At 29.8% G+C, this 23,207-nt stretch overlaps 1 protein-coding gene and 1 non-coding gene across 5 annotated transcripts in view; both read left to right on the top strand.

The window, feature by feature from the left end:
* LOC129914492 (uncharacterized) overlaps positions 1–23,207 on the top strand; it is a 487,839-nt gene that overhangs the window by 89,101 nt on the left and 375,531 nt on the right. The gene's annotated exons all lie outside the window — the stretch shown is intronic.
* Positions 2,022–2,128, top strand: LOC129917431 (U6 spliceosomal RNA). Its single transcript, XR_008772787.1, has one exon. It is a non-coding gene; the product is annotated as a U6 spliceosomal RNA (small nuclear RNA).

The raw sequence follows: 23,207 nt of genomic DNA, 5'->3' as shown, positions 1-23,207 counted from the left end.
TCTTAATTACGAAGAAATATGGCCAAGTTGTTAAGCTGCAAGGCAAAAAATAAAAATTAATGCATCCCCATCTATTATTTTGGTAGTCACATCAATACCAACATATATGCTGTAATTTTAAGCCCTCTTAACTAATTGGAAGAGGGCGCTCATCGGCTTTGTAATATCAAATTTTATTACAGTATTTATCTGATGATATCGTAATAGGACTTGTCTTGAAGTTGGAACTTGGATTATATTTGACAGGGATGGCGAACCTTTTTAGGGCCCCGTGCCAATTTAAGATAATAATTTATTTGAAGCGCCTTTGGCGTCCCATACACTTTTGATCTAGTTCTTTAGTGACTAATAGAAACAAAAATAAATAATTTTAAGCTACGTAGCATGTTGAAAACTATGAAATTCCCAAAAAAGCACGTTGGTAAGATTTTTTTTTTCTTGAACAAAGTTTGCTAGACCGCATCCGAACAAAATTCACTCTTGGTGATTTATGGAGTGCAAAACAACTTTCATCGGTCCATTAAACCGTGATCCAGAAAAAATTAGGCTTACCAACGTGCTTTTTTGCGAATTTCATAGTTTTCAACATGCTTTCAAGAAGTTAACTAGTGCTTTTCTTGCTGAATAAGTCCCAAAATTGTGTTTCCTAAGTCTCCTGGGAATCTTTGCTTTTTGAGGAGGAATTCTTCCCTAGGGATTTCATTTCCAGCTCCATGATATAAGGGTTCAATCTGGGATTCAAAGTGAACTACGCAAACAAAAATTGTCTTTTTTTTGTATAATTTTTTGTTTCGTACAGATTCATGGCTGATTCTACTCAGTACTCGTACTCTTGGGTTTCTTTATTAGCTTAGACATACTTTGACGCAAACAAATCAGTTCTCCATTGATTTGTTTAACAGGTAACGGGAATTTTAACTTGTAACAATAAATGCCCTAATTTCAATATTTATTTGTGAAATGTTTCCAATTTTTATTATGAATCTGAGCCTTAACATGTTCAACAGTTTGATACATGCTTAAAATTCAAAATTGAAAAAGAATGCTGGTCAAAATACTTACTTTGACCACCATGAGATTCACCATAACATACTTAATAAATAACCACTAACTTTACCTATATAAAGTTTAACCGTTAGAAATTATTCTTATCAGATCGAGAATTGTAAATTAGTCAAAATAATTATGCCGATGACTGTAATTGTATATTAAGGGCCAATTTTTCAATAGTCAGTTGAACAGTCAGTTCTTACTTATTCCCCAGATAGAGAAAAAATCAATTTTTCAACAGTCAGATATAGCTTATTCCTTTAATAAAAAATTTAATAGAGGAATAAAACTATCTGCTTCTTTCAGAGACGAATAAAAATTATTCTAAGGAATCTGAACAAAAATATTGTGTCAATTTTCAAAGCTGTTTCGATAAAAAAAAATACAGCGAAACACAAGAAAACAAAAATAATTATGAATAAAAATGACGTTTAATTTTGAATATTTGACATTTTTTCTTTGTTATTCTGTAGAATATATTTTTCTTGATTGAAAAATTCAATGTTGTTATCTGATTGTTTATGAGACTAATAACTTTATTCGTCGAACTGTTAACTAAGAAGATTGAAAAATCGGCTCTAAAAGAAATATTTGTTCAAAGGAATCATGTACTCGATTTCAGCTATTAAAAGGACGTGAAAATTTCGAAGATTGGAAGTTCGCAGTACAGAATTTTCTGGAGCATTAAGATCTATGGGAAAGCGTTCTCGGATCTACTGCAAAACAGGTGTTTGATTGTTTAGAAGCTGCTTTTGCCGACAAATGTCTTACACCAATAGTTGGTTTATTGAAGACTTTGTTGAATTCGAAGCTTAAGTCTTGTGATTCAGTGGATTCGTATGTCAATAAAGTTATCACAACAGTCCAAGTGCTTCAATCTATGCACTGAACCTTTAGTTGGATAAAGTTCTAAAAAAATTTGGCATGAAGCAATGAGAACTTGATCCATGCATTTATATTCAACATCGTACTTGTTTCTGCAGAACATATACCTACTAAAATTGGAACGATACAGGGAAGATTAGCATGGCCCCTGCGCAAGGATGACATGCAAAATCGTGAAGTGTTCCATATTTTTTCTTATTTCTTCGAAAAATCATCCCCCTACAAAAGGGGGAAAAACCAACACAGCACGGCCTTTTCTGTAGTTGACAATACCGGAAATACCATTTACAAATCCCTTCTACCAGACTTTTCATCAGTTTTCTGTGCAGAAGCAGCTACAATACTTTCTGCAATTGAATTGGGGAGTGCAGAAAAAAGAATAATATTCACTGACAGTCTGTCGACCATCAATCTCATACAAAACATTAACAACAATCACCGAATAATCATAATAAAAAATCTCTCAAACTATTTTGGATTCCCCGACACGCGAAAATAAAATGAAACGAACTCGCTGACACAGTCGCCAAAAGTGCATCTAGTGAATCCCTGATTATTAGCTTAGTGATAAGTAAAAGAGATGTTTACAACAAAGTAAAACAATACTGGAAGGACTTAAGGATGACCAAGTGGAACGCATATAGCCACCACTATACCACTATTAATCCGAATGCTGAGCCTGCTTCTTATCCTACAAACTGCAGTAGCCCTTTGATGTTTTACACGTTTGCGATTGGGACACTCAAACAAAACACATTGTAACCTCCTCGAGAACAAAAACCCTCCAAGATGTCACCTATGTAATGGCGGGCCACTCACCACACCTTGCCTCCAACTGTTTATCAATAAAAAAAACACCTATCATCTCACGACATCAATGAACCGATGTTGGAACTCGTGAAATCACCCTCCATAGACAACATTAAAGTAATATATTCCATTCTTAAAGCCTTAAATATTTATAGGAATATATAACCTTGAATTTTAGTATCAATCATTTGTACCCATGATTATGAAAGTGGACTAAGTCACTTTTTGCATTGTTTGAAGAAAAAATTAAATAATAATTTTCTTATAACTATTTAATTATATTTCTTTTATGAAATCACTAGAGGAGCAATAAAGAAGTTTATTTACTGCAATTTAGCTTTCAAATAAACTTTAATAATAATTATTTTTAGGCTAGATTTGATGCCATTTTTAGGAGTGCTTAGTGCACTTTCATAATTAAGGGCACATTTATAACTAATATGTATATTTCAAAATTAATTTCAAATCGTTTAGCCTTTAGCTCTGGTAGCTAGCGCTTTTCATATATTATTTTGTAATTTATATAGCTGACCCGGCGGACTTGGTTCCACCTTTTCTAGTATTTATTTCCAATTTTTGTCATTTCCCCAAAGGCTGAATAATTCAATCTTGTCGATGCGACATTCGAAATGAGATTGTTTGCGTTACTATCTCATTTGGGCTCTAGTGAAAATAGGCTATTAAACAGCTTATATCTTGAGTTCCATCGATCGCACCGTTAAGATTGATATCCTCAAGCTGAGGATAAATGACAGAGCCTAAGTGCTTATATTCAGAAAGTGAATTTGTGTTAATTTAGCCTAATCACCTTGATTGAAAAACTCGCCTTATTTAACCCCCCGAAAACCATATAAATCCGCGATTTAGAGCTGCCAGACTTTTGAATTCGTTAATAAAGCCCATAAGGCTATAAAACTGCATACTCACATTTCTGTTATACATCCACTCACAAAATTTGCTCTGGGCTCTTAGACTATATATTGTTTTTGCCAAAGATACCAAAGATCACTTGCACATTCGCTTTCCCAGTTGACACCAAAGAATTCCAATTAACAAAACTGACCAAATCCACCACCAACCAATAGCAGTTTTTAAAAATGTATAAAAGTTTCCAAAGTTGAAGTTAAAAGTAAAGATATTACAATTTGAATGCAAAAAAACAAGGCTTTTCAGAGAAAAATAACAAATAAAAATAAACACATTTTCTCGACTGTTGTTTGTTTATTTCTTTTTGAATAAAGCCTCGATTTTTGTTTGTTATTTTGCTCTGAAAACTTCTGTTTTTTGCATTCAAATTGTAATATCTTTCGTTCTAATTTCAACTTTGGAAATTTTTATACATTTTTGAAAACTGCAATAACAGTTTTATAAAATAATAAACCAGTGCCACACCATACAAATTTTTTTCAGGGTGTTGCTCTGAAATAAAAGTAAGAAATTGAGTTTTTACAAAAAGAGCTAGATTATTTTGAACATAATCAATTTTCATCAAAAAAAGGAAGAAAATCAATATTCTTATTTTCAATTATGTACCTTAAAGTCCATTTTTTTAAATGACACTTAAATAAATTTTATATCCTCTAAAAGCTTATTATTTCACCTTTTATATGATGCTTCAATAATATTTCTACGATGCCTAAAAAAAAAATGAGAATTTTTTAAAGCCAGCAATGTCGAAATTTTAAACTGAGAATACGGTACTTCTAAAAACTGTTTAAAACATATTTTTGTGTGATTCAACGTGTTGCTTTTTACAAAAATTATGGAAAACAATAGAAAGTTATGCGCTCATATGCTTATTATGGCTACTCCTCATGTTTTGAGAAACAAGACAAAGCAGGTCGTTCGACTTTGACATAAGCCTATGCGAGCTCATGCCTATTATAGTTGGGCATTTAGCATTAAAAAAGAGCTTAATTGTGCACATTGCGACAAAAGCACATTGAATAAGAAGTACAGGAATGGGTTTTTATCCAAATCAGTGAAGCCGCTTTTTATTAGTGTGAGTTAAACAGATGCACATGTATTGGTAAAGGGTCGGAGTGCAGATATATTGTTTCCTCCAGAGGCGCCAACAGAAATGTAACTGGTCTAGTGAGAGACTTCCCTTTAAGTGCTAATTTCATCATATTTGTTGGACAAAGTAAGAAATAAAAGCTACTCTATTTAATACTTCAAATTAGACTTTATTAAAAGAGTTTCAGAAAGAAACTAAATATAAATCAAATTTTAGCTCAACAAGAAATGAAGAACAAAAAGAATAATGTTTGTGTTTGAGTATTTGATTACTTGAAGTGTGGTGTATGGTTGCCAGACATTTAATTATATTCGAATTTTAAACTGTTTTTTTTTTTCTCAACTGATTGATTTTATTGCTGATTATGATTCCTTGGCATAAAAGAATACTCCAGCCAAAAGTGCTACTAAATCCATTGGTGCATTTCTGAGAAAACGGCAACACTGGTCGGTTTTCAGTTTTTTTTTGATTTAACTCGAAAACCAAGCCTAACTTTAAAATGGTTCAAAGACAGTTTTCATAGCATATTAAATTTTCTGTCATGTTAAGATGATTAAAAAAATTAAAAAATTTTTTTTTCACTGAAATTCTTACCTAAAATCAAAGAAAAAAAAGTTAAAAAATTGACGATTTTATTTTTTTTTTACTAAATCAAGGGGTATTTTGTGTATGTTGCCGGTACGTCCAAACTTTGTACTAATGAAATAAAGTAGAGGTAAAATCCTTTGATACTATGCAATAAATAAAAATATGAAATAAAAACGACACGGACCTCTTTTCCAAGATGGCGGCTGTTCCCAATGTCCTATCATCCCAAAAAATTCACTTTTACGATTAGGACATACACCAAAACACGTTCCATGAAAAAAATTTGTCCCGCGAAAAATGCAATTTGATTTACTAATTTGCCTGGCTATTTTGTTTAAAACTCATTTGAATATTTGTTTCGTTTTTCAAGAGAAACTTTTCGTTGGTCGCTGATTTTACAAGAATTGTTTTTCAGGCCATTGAAAACAGTAAAAGAGTTATTATAAAATGTTCTTCTATGCAATAGGCCAAAGCTAATGGCTCTCCGCTTTCAGTGAAAAAAAAATTTTAATTTTTTTAATCATCTTAACATGACAGAATTTTAATTTGCTATGAAAAGTGTCTTTGAACCATTTTAAAGTTAGGCTTGGTTGTCGAGTTAAATCAAAAAAACTGAAAACCGACCAGTGTTGCCGTTTTCTCAGAAATGCACCAATGGATTTAGAAGCACTTTTGGATGGAGTATTCTTTTATGCCAAGGAATCAAAATCAGCAATAAGAACTCTTGAACGAATTTGTTCTAGTTTTGCTCTGGAGCTCCGGTCTATTAAATAGACTATTATTCCTTTCTTCGTGACCTTTGTTAAATAACTTAACTTGTTTGTCTGTGTAGGCTATAGGTCGTTTTTGATATTTAATTATTTTTCGTCGACGTTTCAAGTGTGAATACACTCTTCTTCAGGACTATAATAATAAAATAATTCTAAAAAATGTTTAATATATTTATAATAGATACTTATCTTAAACTTTTCTAGGCTATAGGTCGTTTTTGATATTTAATTATTTTTCGTCGACGTTTCAAGTGTGAATACACTCTTCTTCAGGACTATAATAATAAAATAATTCTAAAAAATTTTTAATATATTTATAATAGATACTTATCTTAAACTTTTCTTTTCTTAAATTCTTTGTTATGGTTCTCAATAAGTTGCTTTTAGATTTCTTAAATCGCTCAAATATTTTAAAAATTCAATAAAATTGTCTTGAAAAAGACGTTTGTAATCATTGAATTTTCAAAATATAAAAACTTTTTATTCATTGATAAGAAATTCAAAAAATTTTTCGTTATCAAATTTAAGTGAAATTAAGTTGATTATAAAATTCACCTTGAGAAATAGTTCCTTTTAACAAACTGACTATAAATACTACTAAGCCCTTCACAATCCGATCTCCTATTTACAGTATTGTCTGTATCTAAAATATGTAGCATTTCTAAAACCATTCTTTTATTAAAATGCTTCTCTGTTTGTAAAATATCTACATTGTTATAATCTGGCCTATGTCCCTCATCTACACAATGTAAAGCTAGAGCAGTTTTTTGTGAATGTCCGTTGTTAATATCCGATCTATGACCAGCTATGCGATTTTTGAGCTTCTGCATGGAAGTACCTACATAAACTAATAGACAATTGTTTGCTCCATCACCTAAACATTTAATTTTATAAACTATATTTGATTTATCATTTTTTGAAAGTTCACTTTTTAAATTCGAAAAAAGTGAATTTCTTAAAACATTTACTGACTTAAAAGCTAAACGAACACTATCTTTGTTTCTAATAAGAACATCTAAAATTCGATTCGAAAGATTAGGAATGTACAAACAACTTCTGTAAGAAAACTGCGTTCTATTATTAACTAAATTTGGTAGAACCAATGGGTTAAAATATTGGTTCAATAATGTTTTTATAATACTTATGGGAAAATAATTTGAAAGCAGAGTATCCATGATTCTACTAATGTTATTCCGACGAAAGGCAATGTCACTAATATCTAATACTCTGCTAATAAAATTTTTGGCTGTATTAACAATAATCTGTTTTGGCTGTTGAGAATTATAATTAATAAGTCGACCTGATGATGTTGCTTTCTTATACCAATCAAATATCAAATGGTTATTTTTCCTTATAACGAGCACGTCAAGGTATGGAAGTTTTCCATTATTTTCATATTCAACTGTAAACTGAATTTTTGGATGAAAACCATTCAATGCATCTAGAATTGAATTAACATGACTAGATTTAAATAAAACAAAAATGTCATCCACATATTTTGTAATAATTTTAGGTTTATAAGGAATATTATCAAAGACGTTATCCAATAGAGCTTCCAATACAATATCTGCCAAAATTGGAGATGCAGGACTGCCCATCGGAACTCCTTGTTTTTGTTGATAAAATATTTTATCAAATTCTAAATAATTATTATCTATCACACAAAATCGTAATATTTCTAAGAATTTTAATTTTGGAATTCTGGTATGGTCTTTAATAATATCCCAACTTTTCTCAACCAAATCTAGTGCTAATGGAATAGGAATGTTAGTGAACAATGATACAATATCAAATGAAACAAGAATATTATCTTGTTCTAAAATAACTGGTGATACTGTTGATATAAACGATGAAGTGTTTTTAACATTGTATTTAGAGTTAATAGTTACATTTTTTAAAATTTTAACCATATATTTGGATAACTCATAACATGGAACTTTTAAAGAAGAACAGATTGGCCTTAGAGGTACATTTGGTTTATGTATTTTAGGCAGACCATAAATTTTTGGACAATTGGCAACATAAGTCGTCATACATTTTTTCTCTGATTCATTTATAAATTTTTGTATAAATAAGTCTTTAACAATTTTGTTATTACGACTTTGAATTTTGTTTGTTGGGTCATTCCTTAAAATAGAATAAGTATTCCCATCAGCCATCATTGTATTCATTTTATTAAAATAATCTGTTTTTAAGGTAGCCACAGTTACATTACCCTTGTCAGCCGGAACAATATAAATTTCTGGATGTCTTCTCAAAAATTTTTTCGTATCAGTAAATATTTTATTCAAATATTTATCAAAAGGGGAAATAGATACACATCGAAGATAATTTTGAAGTATTTGTGTAAAACATGACCGTGCAGGTTCTTGTTCACTTTGTTCCTTACTTTTAATTATTTCTTCCCCATCTGCACGGTCATGTTTTACACAAATACTTCAAAATTATCTTCGATGTAAATATATAGCATTTTGAGAAGTTCACTTTTTTCGAATTTAAAAGGTGAATTTTCTAAAAACGATAAATCAGATATAGTATATAAAATCAAATGTTTAGGTGATGGAGCAAACAATTGTCCATTAGTTTATGTAGGTACTTCCATGCAGAAGCTCAAAAATCGCATAGCTGGTCATAGATCGGATATTAACAACGGACATTCACAAAAAACTGCTCTAGCTTTACATTGTGTAGATGAGGGACATAGGCCAGATTATAACAATGTAGATATTTTACAAACAGAGAAGCATTTTAATAAAAGAATGGTTTTAGAAATGCTACATATTTTAGATACAGACAATACTGTAAATAGGAGATCGGATTGTGAAGGGCTTAGTAGTATTTATAGTCAGTTTGTTAAAAGGAACTATTTCTCAAGGTGAATTTTATAATCAACTTAATTTCACTTAAATTTGATAACGAAAAATTTTTTGAATTTCTTATCAATGAATAAAAAGTTTTTATATTTTGAAAATTCAATGATTACAAACGTCTTTTTGAAGACATTTTTATTGATTTTTTAAAATATTTGAGCGATTTAAGAAATCTAAAAGCAACTTATTGAGAACCATAACAAAGAATTTAAGAAAAGAAAAGTTTAAGATAAGTATCTATTATAAATATATTAAAAATTTTTTAGAATTATTTTATTATTATAGTCCTGAAGAAGAGTGTATTCACACTTGAAACGTCGACGAAAAATAATTAAATATCAAAAACGACCTATAGACCAGGGTCGATAATTTTTGAAACCAAAAAAAATCATAGTAGAATGAAACCCATTGGAAAAGGAGGTGAATATGATAAAATTTAAAGGAAAAATAAATTACGGGCGAGCCGAGTTCGGGAAGTGGGGGGGTTGAGTTTTTAATGGTAAAAAATGGTATATCTCGATATCCGGCAAAACTACAAATCCTATAAAAAAAAGTTGTATGGCAAAGTTGTAGGTAATAAAAAGATCTACAACTTTTATACCAACAATTTTTTCACATAACCTCAAAATTTATGTGAAAAATTCAAAAAACCGAGTTTTTGGTTTTTTATTTTTATATTTTTCAAAAACAAAAATTTTTCTACGAAATTTGGTGAAAACATACCTTATTATGGCCCAAATACACTGTAATTTATTTGATTTAAAATATTAATTTGTTCACCTTATTTTGACTAAATACCAAAAAAACACCCTAATTTTCAATCAAAAATTCACGTGTCAAAATATCAGCTTTTTTCAAAAAGTCGGTGGGCATTTCGTTCGTTAAAATGTCTATTTTCTGATGGTGTAAAAAAAAATTTACATTAGTATACTATAGAACATGTTCTCATAAAATTCAAAAAATGAAAAAAGCTTGAATTCGAAAAAAATTTCTTATCATTGTTTACAATTTTGGCCTATTTATTCAAATTTACACTTTAATTACTCAAAAAACGTAAGATTTCATGTAATATTGATAAATATCACGTTTTTTGAGTAATTAAAGTGTGCATTTTATTGAAAAAAAATTGTTGGTAGACTTGTAGAAAACATAATTTCCTACGAAAATGACCTTGGTAATATTTTTATACAACCAAAAACAAAGAAGTTATGAAGCTTCCAAAAACATATAAAATTTTGAATTTTGCAATATTTTCAGTTTTTTGTCACTTAACAGTGCAGTCACTTTTTGAATTATCCATTAAATAAAGGATTTGTATCGCACAAAAGGTCGGGTGGTTCTTATTTTATATTCAAACAGGTTTTAATGGTAGATTGAAAAAAAAAATCATAGCCACGCCCCCTTCGCCCCCTAACCATACTCCAAAAACCAACTCTGCATTTCTTCAGTTTTAGGAAGTTTCATACATGAGTTGATGAGTTGACAAGTACTATTGAAGGAGGTTCAGCCTTATTGCTATATACAATAGGGTGGTCCTTAGGAACACAAAATTGGCGTCGCCCCCTAGAATGGTTCAAAATCAGGAAAAAGAGACCTAATTTTTTCAAATTTTTATTCCTAACCCTTCCTGACCATATTTCATTACGAAGTTTATATCAAAAATCCGCCATTTACCCAACACTGGACACAGAATATCGCCCTGCTATAGTAATTTCTTATCAAAATAGGGCCAGGAATTGTCAGAGACAAAAATTTGAAAAAATAGGACCACCCTAATATACAACTATCAATCGATAGTTGATACAAATTAAATTTTAATATCTTATTACTTAATTAAAAAAAGTTTGGTCCTAGTCGTTATAAAGAAATTTAATTACAAAATTCCAGTTGACCAGTTTTCCTATAATTTTGGTTTAAAAATCCCAAATTTCAGTATTAATTTATCAACAATCGATTGACAGTTGTAAATCACAATACGGGTGATTATTAAATTGATAATAGAACAGTCAAATCCTGTTTGCCGAAAATTATGGAGAAGGTTAAAAGGTTGAGAGTAGTCAAAGCAGCTGCAGGCACAGTTTTGGAAGTCATTCGGTCATAAGTTTACAATACAGATGAGTACCCATCCTCTAATTTTTGAAACTGTAATACTGAAGAATAAGAGTGGATAAATGGAAAAGGAAATGTTTGACCTTATCCCATGCTGTTAAAGCTGCTGCTCGTCCCCGATCCTTCCTTTCCCCCCTTCTAACAGGAATAAGTGTATATGTATAGGAAGGTCCTAAGCTTCTTATTGATATGATTACATCCCTTGGCTTTTCATCAAGTCAACACGAGGCGCAGCTACTTTAAGTTTCTACTATCATGCAACCACAACCACCCCTGATTCAACTCGAACGTACGGATGCTTTCTTCCAGTTGCGCCAGATTAGTATCTAAAGCAGGTACCATAGAGCTTCAAAGATTTTTGAGGAAGACATCGACTTACTATACCTAGGGCCGAGAACGTGTACCTTCGAAAACCTGGGAGGATCAATTTATCTGATGAATTCTCATTTTTCACATTCAATTCTATGGAGAACGTCTTACTCATTCATGCCACATTGAATAAGAAGTACAGGAATGGGTTTTTATCCAAATCAGTGAAGCCGCTTTTTATTAGTGTGAGTTAAACAGATGCACATGTATTGGTAAAGGGTCGGAGTGCAGATATATTGTTTCCTCCAGAGGCGCCAACAGAAATGTAACTGGTCTAGTGAGAGACTTCCCTTTAAGTGCTAATTTCATCATATTTGTTGGACAAAGTAAGAAATAAAAGCTACTCTATTTAATACTTCAAATTAGACTTTATTAAAAGAGTTTCAGAAAGAAACTAAATATAAATCAAATTTTAGCTCAACAAGAAATGAAGAACAAAAAGAATAATGTTTGTGTTTGAGTATTTGATTACTTGAAGTGTGGTGTATGGTTGCCAGACATTTAATTATATTCGAATTTTAAACTGTTTTTTTTTTCTCAACTGATTGATTTTATTGCTGATTATGATTCCTTGGCATAAAAGAATACTCCAGCCAAAAGTGCTACTAAATCCATTGGTGCATTTCTGAGAAAACGGCAACACTGGTCGGTTTTCAGTTTTTTTTTGATTTAACTCGAAAACCAAGCCTAACTTTAAAATGGTTCAAAGACAGTTTTCATAGCATATTAAATTTTCTGTCATGTTAAGATGATTAAAAAAATTAAAAAATTTTTTTTTTCACTGAAATTCTTACCTAAAATCAAAGAAAAAAAAGTTAAAAAATTGACGATTTTATTTTTTTTTTACTAAATCAAGGGGTATTTTGTGTATGTTGCCGGTACGTCCAAACTTTGTACTAATGAAATAAAGTAGAGGTAAAATCCTTTGATACTATGCAATAAATAAAAATATGAAATAAAAACGACACGGACCTCTTTTCCAAGATGGCGGCTGTTCCCAATGTCCTATCATCCCAAAAAATTCACTTTTACGATTAGGACATACACCAAAACACGTTCCATGAAAAAAATTTGTCCCGCGAAAAATGCAATTTGATTTACTAATTTGCCTGGCTATTTTGTTTAAAACTCATTTGAATATTTGTTTCGTTTTTCAAGAGAAACTTTTCGTTGGTCGCTGATTTTACAAGAATTGTTTTTCAGGCCATTGAAAACAGTAAAAGAGTTATTATAAAATGTTCTTCTATGCAATAGGCCAAAGCTAATGGCTCTCCGCTTTCAGTGAAAAAAAAATTTTAATTTTTTTAATCATCTTAACATGACAGAATTTTAATTTGCTATGAAAAGTGTCTTTGAACCATTTTAAAGTTAGGCTTGGTTGTCGAGTTAAATCAAAAAAACTGAAAACCGACCAGTGTTGCCGTTTTCTCAGAAATGCACCAATGGATTTAGAAGCACTTTTGGATGGAGTATTCTTTTATGCCAAGGAATCAAAATCAGCAATAAGAACTCTTGAACGAATTTGTTCTAGTTTTGCTCTGGAGCTCCGGTCTATTAAATAGACTATTATTCCTTTCTTCGTGACCTTTGTTAAATAACTTAACTTGTTTGTCTGTGTAGGCTATAGGTCGTTTTTGATATTTAATTATTTTTCGTCGACGTTTCAAGTGTGAATACACTCTTCTTCAGGACTATAATAATAAAATAATTCTAAAAAATGTTTAATATATTTATAATAGATACTTATCTTAAACTTTTCTAGGCTATAGGTCGTTTTTGATATTTAATTATTTTTCGTCGACGTTTCAAGTGTGAATACACTCTTCTTCAGGACTATAATAATAAAATAATTCTAAAAAATTTTTAATATATTTATAATAGATACTTATCTTAAACTTTTCTTTTCTTAAATTCTTTGTTATGGTTCTCAATAAGTTGCTTTTAGATTTCTTAAATCGCTCAAATATTTTAAAAATTCAATAAAATTGTCTTGAAAAAGACGTTTGTAATCATTGAATTTTCAAAATATAAAAACTTTTTATTCATTGATAAGAAATTCAAAAAATTTTTCGTTATCAAATTTAAGTGAAATTAAGTTGATTATAAAATTCACCTTGAGAAATAGTTCCTTTTAACAAACTGACTATAAATACTACTAAGCCCTTCACAATCCGATCTCCTATTTACAGTATTGTCTGTATCTAAAATATGTAGCATTTCTAAAACCATTCTTTTATTAAAATGCTTCTCTGTTTGTAAAATATCTACATTGTTATAATCTGGCCTATGTCCCTCATCTACACAATGTAAAGCTAGAGCAGTTTTTTGTGAATGTCCGTTGTTAATATCCGATCTATGACCAGCTATGCGATTTTTGAGCTTCTGCATGGAAGTACCTACATAAACTAATGGACAATTGTTTGCTCCATCACCTAAACATTTAATTTTATAAACTATATTTGATTTATCATTTTTTGAAAGTTCACTTTTTAAATTCGAAAAAAGTGAATTTCTTAAAACATTTACTGACTTAAAAGCTAAACGAACACTATCTTTGTTTCTAATAAGAACATCTAAAATTCGATTCGAAAGATTAGGAATGTACAAACAACTTCTGTAAGAAAACTGCGTTCTATTATTAACTAAATTTGGTAGAACCAATGGGTTAAAATATTGGTTCAATAATGTTTTTATAATACTTATGGGAAAATAATTTGAAAGCAGAGTATCCATGATTCTACTAATGTTATTCCGACGAAAGGCAATGTCACTAATATCTAATACTCTGCTAATAAAATTTTTGGCTGTATTAACAATAATCTGTTTTGGCTGTTGAGAATTATAATTAATAAGTCGACCTGATGATGTTGCTTTCTTATACCAATCAAATATCAAATGGTTATTTTTCCTTATAACGAGCACGTCAAGGTATGGAAGTTTTCCATTATTTTCATATTCAACTGTAAACTGAATTTTTGGATGAAAACCATTCAATGCATCTAGAATTGAATTAACATGACTAGATTTAAATAAAACAAAAATGTCATCCACATATTTTGTAATAATTTTAGGTTTATAAGGAATATTATCAAAGACGTTATCCAATAGAGCTTCCAATACAATATCTGCCAAAATTGGAGATGCAGGACTGCCCATCGGAACTCCTTGTTTTTGTTGATAAAATATTTTATCAAATTCTAAATAATTATTATCTATCACACAAAATCGTAATATTTCTAAGAATTTTAATTTTGGAATTCTGGTATGGTCTTTAATAATATCCCAACTTTTCTCAACCAAATCTAGTGCTAATGGAATAGGAATGTTAGTGAACAATGATACAATATCAAATGAAACAAGAATATTATCTTGTTCTAAAATAACTGGTGATACTGTTGATATAAACGATGAAGTGTTTTTAACATTGTATTTAGAGTTAATAGTTACATTTTTTAAAATTTTAACCATATATTTGGATAACTCATAACATGGAACTTTTAAAGAAGAACAGATTGGCCTTAGAGGTACATTTGGTTTATGTATTTTAGGCAGACCATAAATTTTTGGACAATTGGCAACATAAGTCGTCATACATTTTTTCTCTGATTCATTTATAAATTTTTGTATAAATAAGTCTTTAACAATTTTGTTATTACGACTTTGAATTTTGTTTGTTGGGTCATTCCTTAAAATAGAATAAGTATTCCCATCAGCCATCATTGTATTCATTTTATTAAAATAATCTGTTTTTAAGGTAGCCACAGTTACATTACCCTTGTCAGCCGGAACAATATAAATTTCTGGATGTCTTCTCAAAAATTTTTTCGTATCAGTAAATATTTTATTCAAATATTTATCAAAAGGGGAAATAGATACACATCGAAGATAATTTTGAAGTATTTGTGTAAAACATGACCGTGCAGGTTCTTGTTCACTTTGTTCCTTACTTTTAATTATTTCTTCCCCATCTGCACGGTCATGTTTTACACAAATACTTCAAAATTATCTTCGATGTAAATATATAGCATTTTGAGAAGTTCACTTTTTTCGAATTTAAAAGGTGAATTTTCTAAAAACGATAAATCAGATATAGTATATAAAATCAAATGTTTAGGTGATGGAGCAAACAATTGTCCATTAGTTTATGTAGGTACTTCCATGCAGAAGCTCAAAAATCGCATAGCTGGTCATAGATCGGATATTAACAACGGACATTCACAAAAAACTGCTCTAGCTTTACATTGTGTAGATGAGGGACATAGGCCAGATTATAACAATGTAGATATTTTACAAACAGAGAAGCATTTTAATAAAAGAATGGTTTTAGAAATGCTACATATTTTAGATACAGACAATACTGTAAATAGGAGATCGGATTGTGAAGGGCTTAGTAGTATTTATAGTCAGTTTGTTAAAAGGAACTATTTCTCAAGGTGAATTTTATAATCAACTTAATTTCACTTAAATTTGATAACGAAAAATTTTTTGAATTTCTTATCAATGAATAAAAAGTTTTTATATTTTGAAAATTCAATGATTACAAACGTCTTTTTGAAGACATTTTTATTGATTTTTTAAAATATTTGAGCGATTTAAGAAATCTAAAAGCAACTTATTGAGAACCATAACAAAGAATTTAAGAAAAGAAAAGTTTAAGATAAGTATCTATTATAAATATATTAAAAATTTTTTAGAATTATTTTATTATTATAGTCCTGAAGAAGAGTGTATTCACACTTGAAACGTCGACGAAAAATAATTAAATATCAAAAACGACCTATAGACCAGGGTCGATAATTTTTGAAACCAAAAAAAATCATAGTAGAATGAAACCCATTGGAAAAGGAGGTGAATATGATAAAATTTAAAGGAAAAATAAATTACGGGCGAGCCGAGTTCGGGAAGTGGGTGGGTTGAGTTTTTAATGGTAAAAAATGGTATATCTCGATATCCGGCAAAACTACAAATCCTATAAAAAAAAGTTGTATGGCAAAGTTGTAGGTAATAAAAAGATCTACAACTTTTATACCAACAATTTTTTCACATAACCTCAAAATTTATGTGAAAAATTCAAAAAACCGAGTTTTTGGTTTTTTATTTTTATATTTTTCAAAAACAAAAATTTTTCTACGAAATTTGGTGAAAACATACCTTATTATGTCCCAAATACACTGTAATTTATTTGATTTAAAATATTAATTTGTTCACCTTATTTTGACTAAATACCAAAAAAACACCCTAATTTTCAATCAAAAATTCACGTGTCAAAATATCAGCTTTTTTCAAAAAGTCGGTGGGCATTTCGTTCGTTAAAATGTCTATTTTCTGATGGTGTAAAAAAAAATTTACATTAGTATACTATAGAACATGTTCTCATAAAATTCAAAAAATGAAAAAAGCTTGAATTCGAAAAAAATTTCTTATCATTGTTTACAATTTTGGCCTATTTATTCAAATTTACACTTTAATTACTCAAAAAACGTAAGATTTCATGTTATATTGATAAATATCACGTTTTTTGAGTAATTAAAGTGTGCATTTTATTGAAAAAAAATTGTTGGTAGACTTGTAGAAAACATAATTTCCTACGAAAATGACCTTGGTAATATTTTTATACAACCAAAAACAAAGAAGTTATGAAGCTTCCAAAAACATATAAAATTTTGAATTTTGCAATATTTTCAGTTTTTTGTCACTTAACAGTGCAGTCACTTTTTGAATTATCCATTAAATAAAGGATTTGTATCGCACAAAAGGTCGGGTGGTTCTTATTTTATATTCAAACAGGTTTTAATGGTAGATTGAAAAAAAAAATCATAGCCACGCCCCCTTCGCCCCCTAACCATACTCCAAAAACCAACTCTGCATTTCTTCAGTTTTAGGAAGTTTCATACATGAGTTGATGAGTTGACAAGTACTATTGAAGGAGGTTCAGCCTTATTGCTATATACAATAGGGTGGTCCTTAGGAACACAAAATTGGCGTCGCCCCCTAGAATGGTTCAAAATCAGGAAAAAAAGACCTAATTTTTTCAAATTTTTATTCCTAACCCTTCCTGACCATATTTCATTACGAAGTTTATATCAAAAATCCGCCATTTACCCAACACTGGACACAGAATATCGCCCTGCTATAGTAATTTCTTATCAAAATAGGGCCAGGAATTGTCAGAGACAAAAATTTGAAAAAATAGGACCACCCTAATATACAACTATCAATCGATAGTTGATACAAATTAAATTTTAATATCTTATTACTTAATTAAAAAAAGTTTGGTCCTAGTCGTTATAAAGAAATTTAATTACAAAATTCCAGTTGACCAGTTTTCCTATAATTTTGGTTTAAAAATCCCAAATTTCAGTATTAATTTATCAACAATCGATTGACAGTTGTAAATCACAATACGGGTGATTATTAAATTGATAATAGAACAGTCAAATCCTGTTTGCCGAAAATTATGGAGAAGGTTAAAAGGTTGAGAGTAGTCAAAGCAGCTGCAGGCACAGTTTTGGAAGTCATTCGGTCATAAGTTTACAATACAGATGAGTACCCATCCTCTAATTTTTGAAACTGTAATACTGAAGAATAAGAGTGGATAAATGGAAAAGGAAATGTTTGACCTTATCCCATGCTGTTAAAGCTGCTGCTCGTCCCCGATCCTTCCTTTCCCCCCTTCTAACAGGAATAAGTGTATATGTATAGGAAGGTCCTAAGCTTCTTATTGATATGATTACATCCCTTGGCTTTTCATCAAGTCAACACGAGGCGCAGCTACTTTAAGTTTCTACTATCATGCAACCACAACCACCCCTGATTCAACTCGAACGTACGGATGCTTTCTTCCAGTTGCGCCAGATTAGTATCTAAAGCAGGTACCATAGAGCTTCAAAGATTTTTGAGGAAGACATCGACTTACTATACCTAGGGCCGAGAACGTGTACCTTCGAAAACCTGGGAGGATCAATTTATCTGATGAATTCTCATTTTTCACATTCAATTCTATGGAGAACGTCTTACTCATTCATGCCACATTGAATAAGAAGTACAGGAATGGGTTTTTATCCAAATCAGTGAAGCCGCTTTTTATTAGTGTGAGTTAAACAGATGCACATGTATTGGTAAAGGGTCGGAGTGCAGATATATTGTTTCCTCCAGAGGCGCCAACAGAAATGTAACTGGTCTAGTGAGAGACTTCCCTTTAAGTGCTAATTTCATCATATTTGTTGGACAAAGTAAGAAATAAAAGCTACTCTATTTAATACTTCAAATTAGACTTTATTAAAAGAGTTTCAGAAAGAAACTAAATATAAATCAAATTTTAGCTCAACAAGAAATGAAGAACAAAAAGAATAATGTTTGTGTTTGAGTATTTGATTACTTGAAGTGTGGTGTATGGTTGCCAGACATTTAATTATATTCGAATTTTAAACTGTTTTTTTTTTCTCAACTGATAGATTTTATTGCTGATTATGATTCCTTGGCATAAAAGAATACTCCAGCCAAAAGTGCTACTAAATCCATTGGTGCATTTCTGAGAAAACGGCAACACTGGTCGGTTTTCAGTTTTTTTTTGATTTAACTCGAAAACCAAGCCTAACTTTAAAATGGTTCAAAGACAGTTTTCATAGCATATTAAATTTTCTGTCATGTTAAGATGATTAAAAAAATTAAAAAATTTTTTTTTTCACTGAAATTCTTACCTAAAATCAAAGAAAAAAAAGTTTAAAAAATTGACGATTTTATTTTTTTTTTACTAAATCAAGGGGTATTTTGTGTATGTTGCCGGTACGTCCAAACTTTGTACTAATGAAATAAAGTAGAGGTAAAATCCTTTGATACTATGCAATAAATAAAAATATGAAATAAAAACGACACGGACCTCTTTTCCAAGATGGCGGCTGTTCCCAATGTCCTATCATCCCAAAAAATTCACTTTTACGATCAGGACATACACCAAAACACGTTCCATGAAAAAAATTTGTCCCGCGAAAAATGCAATTTGATTTACTAATTTGCCTGGCTATTTTGTTTAAAACTCATTTGAATATTTGTTTCGTTTTTCAAGAGAAACTTTTCGTTGGTCGCTGATTTTACAAGAATTGTTTTTCAGGCCATTGAAAACAGTAAAAGAGTTATTATAAAATGTTCTTCTATGCAATAGGCCAAAGCTAATGGCTCTCCGCTTTCAGTGAAAAAAAAATTTTAATTTTTTTAATCATCTTAACATGACAGAATTTTAATTTGCTATGAAAAGTGTCTTTGAACCATTTTAAAGTTAGGCTTGGTTGTCGAGTTAAATCAAAAAAACTGAAAACCGACCAGTGTTGCCGTTTTCTCAGAAATGCACCAATGGATTTAGAAGCACTTTTGGATGGAGTATTCTTTTATGCCAAGGAATCAAAATCAGCAATAAGAACTCTTGAACGAATTTGTTCTAGTTTTGCTCTGGAGCTCCGGTCTATTAAATAGACTATTATTCCTTTCTTCGTGACCTTTGTTAAATAACTTAACTTGTTTGTCTGTGTAGGCTATAGGTCGTTTTTGATATTTAATTATTTTTCGTCGACGTTTCAAGTGTGAATACACTCTTCTTCAGGACTATAATAATAAAATAATTCTAAAAAATGTTTAATATATTTATAATAGATACTTATCTTAAACTTTTCTAGGCTATAGGTCGTTTTTGATATTTAATTATTTTTCGTCGACGTTTCAAGTGTGAATACACTCTTCTTCAGGACTATAATAATAAAATAATTCTAAAAAATTTTTAATATATTTATAATAGATACTTATCTTAAACTTTTCTTTTCTTAAATTCTTTGTTATGGTTCTCAATAAGTTGCTTTTAGATTTCTTAAATCGCTCAAATATTTTAAAAATTCAATAAAATTGTCTTGAAAAAGACGTTTGTAATCATTGAATTTTCAAAATATAAAAACTTTTTATTCATTGATAAGAAATTCAAAAAATTTTTCGTTATCAAATTTAAGTGAAATTAAGTTGATTATAAAATTCACCTTGAGAAATAGTTCCTTTTAACAAACTGACTATAAATACTACTAAGCCCTTCACAATCCGATCTCCTATTTACAGTATTGTCTGTATCTAAAATATGTAGCATTTCTAAAACCATTCTTTTATTAAAATGCTTCTCTGTTTGTAAAATATCTACATTGTTATAATCTGGCCTATGTCCCTCATCTACACAATGTAAAGCTAGAGCAGTTTTTTGTGAATGTCCGTTGTTAATATCCGATCTATGACCAGCTATGCGATTTTTGAGCTTCTGCATGGAAGTACCTACATAAACTAATGGACAATTGTTTGCTCCATCACCTAAACATTTAATTTTATAAACTATATTTGATTTATCATTTTTTGAAAGTTCACTTTTTAAATTCGAAAAAAGTGAATTTCTTAAAACATTTACTAACTTAAAAGCTAAACGAACACTATCTTTGTTTCTAATAAGAACATCTAAAATTCGATTCGAAAGATTAGGAATGTACAAACAACTTCTGTAAGAAAACTGCGTTCTATTATTAACTAAATTTGGTAGAACCAATGGGTTAAAATATTGGTTCAATAATGTTTTTATAATACTTATGGGAAAATAATTTGAAAGCAGAGTATCCATGATTCTACTAATGTTATTCCGACGAAAGGCAATGTCACTAATATCTAATACTCTGCTAATAAAATTTTTGGCTGTATTAACAATAATCTGTTTTGGCTGTTGAGAATTATAATTAATAAGTCGACCTGATGATGTTGCTTTCTTATACCAATCAAATATCAAATGGTTATTTTTCCTTATAACGAGCACGTCAAGGTATGGAAGTTTTCCATTATTTTCATATTCAACTGTAAACTGAATTTTTGGATGAAAACCATTCAATGCATCTAGAATTGAATTAACATGACTAGATTTAAATAAAACAAAAATGTCATCCACATATTTTGTAATAATTTTAGGTTTATAAGGAATATTATCAAAGACGTTATCCAATAGAGCTTCCAATACAATATCTGCCAAAATTGGAGATGCAGGACTGCCCATCGGAACTCCTTGTTTTTGTTGATAAAATATTTTATCAAATTCTAAATAATTATTATCTATCACACAAAATCGTAATATTTCTAAGAATTTTAATTTTGGAATTCTGGTATGGTCTTTAATAATATCCCAACTTTTCTCAACCAAATCTAGTGCTAATGGAATAGGAATGTTAGTGAACAATGATACAATATCAAATGAAACAAGAATATTATCTTGTTCTAAAATAACTGGTGATACTGTTGATATAAACGATGAAGTGTTTTTAACATTGTATTTAGAGTTAATAGTTACATTTTTTAAAATTTTAACCATATATTTGGATAACTCATAACATGGAACTTTTAAAGAAGAACAGATTGGCCTTAGAGGTACATTTGGTTTATGTATTTTAGGCAGACCATAAATTTTTGGACAATTGGCAACATAAGTCGTCATACATTTTTTCTCTGATTCATTTATAAATTTTTGTATAAATAAGTCTTTAACAATTTTGTTATTACGACTTTGAATTTTGTTTGTTGGGTCATTCCTTAAAATAGAATAAGTATTCCCATCAGCCATCATTGTATTCATTTTATTAAAATAATCTGTTTTTAAGGTAGCCACAGTTACATTACCCTTGTCAGCCGGAACAATATAAATTTCTGGATGTCTTCTCAAAAATTTTTTCGTATCAGTAAATATTTTATTCAAATATTTATCAAAAGGGGAAATAGATACACATCGAAGATAATTTTGAAGTATTTGTGTAAAACATGACCGTGCAGGTTCTTGTTCACTTTGTTCCTTACTTTTAATTATTTCTTCCCCATCTGCACGGTCATGTTTTACACAAATACTTCAAAATTATCTTCGATGTAAATATATAGCATTTTGAGAAGTTCACTTTTTTCGAATTTAAAAGGTGAATTTTCTAAAAACGATAAATCAGATATAGTATATAAAATCAAATGTTTAGGTGATGGAGCAAACAATTGTCCATTAGTTTATGTAGGTACTTCCATGCAGAAGCTCAAAAATCGCATAGCTGGTCATAGATCGGATATTAACAACGGACATTCACAAAAAACTGCTCTAGCTTTACATTGTGTAGATGAGGGACATAGGCCAGATTATAACAATGTAGATATTTTACAAACAGAGAAGCATTTTAATAAAAGAATGGTTTTAGAAATGCTACATATTTTAGATACAGACAATACTGTAAATAGGAGATCGGATTGTGAAGGGCTTATTAGTATTTATAGTCAGTTTGTTAAAAGGAACTATTTCTCAAGGTGAATTTTATAATCAACTTAATTTCACTTAAATTTGATAACGAAAAATTTTTTGAATTTCTTATCAATGAATAAAAAGTTTTTATATTTTGAAAATTCAATGATTACAAACGTCTTTTTGAAGACATTTTTATTGATTTTTTAAAATATTTGAGCGATTTAAGAAATCTAAAAGCAACTTATTGAGAACCATAACAAAGAATTTAAGAAAAGAAAAGTTTAAGATAAGTATCTATTATAAATATATTAAAAATTTTTTAGAATTATTTTATTATTATAGTCCTGAAGAAGAGTGTATTCACACTTGAAACGTCGACGAAAAATAATTAAATATCAAAAACGACCTATAGACCAGGGTCGATAATTTTTGAAACCAAAAAAAATCATAGTAGAATGAAA

The sequence above is a fragment of the Episyrphus balteatus genome, chromosome 3 (genome assembly GCF_945859705.1).
Source record: "Episyrphus balteatus chromosome 3, idEpiBalt1.1, whole genome shotgun sequence".
NCBI lineage: Eukaryota > Metazoa > Arthropoda > Insecta > Diptera > Syrphidae > Episyrphus > Episyrphus balteatus.
This window is presented reverse-complemented; position numbering and strand designations above follow the sequence as displayed.